We start from the raw sequence: 844 nt of genomic DNA on the forward strand, positions 1-844 counted from the left end.
TATACTATGTTTAAATGTTCAATAAAGGTTTATTTTAAAAAACGGTCGCTGTTTTGGCAGCAATGAATTGTGGGTAATACACTTCACCAAAGTCCATAAAATGCAGACTTGGTGGAAGGGCAGAAATAGCACCCAAAAGGGCCAGGGCCAAGGGCAGATGTGGAGAATGTGGGACACACTACGTACTCAAACCCTTCAACATGAACGCACATTTGAAGTGCACAAGGGCGGAATGAGGGTGGGGGTGCGGGTATTGGGACAGGGCCAATCTTACAGAAGTCTTCTTCTCTTCTATAAAAGACTTGAACAATTTTGCAGAAAATTTCTTTCAACTGGCAAACAATGGTTTCATTTTCTCACATGCTTTGAGAATATTTTATCCATGTACAGTAAAAATGCATGTAAAATTGGTAAGGAGAATTTAAGCTTTTTAAATAACATTACATTATGTTACAATTGTTGGAACATATGTGACCGGTTAAATCTATACACCTTAACAAAACAGAGGATTTATGTGCAAGGATGTTGAACAAATTGGTCCCTCTTTGAACAGTGTGGCCCCTTGATGGCCCCTTACTCAGAAAAATCCTAGATCTGCCACTGCCCTGGCGGCCCCCACTTTGGGGACTAATCTGCAATTAAAAAAAAACTTTTCGTGGCTTTCATGTGTAAGAAACGTTATAGCATCACGAATATTTATAAAAGTAGTCTCGTTTGCCGTTTTCAGTCCGTATAAATTTCACATGCACTATTTTCGTCGGTCGCTTAATCGGTGGGCGGAAGTTGCATGGATGCGCGCTCCCGCGACGGGGGATGCATATCTCGGCAGGCATGCGTTTCTCTG

This window comes from Austrofundulus limnaeus, unplaced genomic scaffold (assembly GCF_001266775.1).
Source record: "Austrofundulus limnaeus strain Quisiro unplaced genomic scaffold, Austrofundulus_limnaeus-1.0 Scaffold628, whole genome shotgun sequence".
Taxonomy (NCBI): domain Eukaryota; kingdom Metazoa; phylum Chordata; class Actinopteri; order Cyprinodontiformes; family Rivulidae; genus Austrofundulus; species Austrofundulus limnaeus.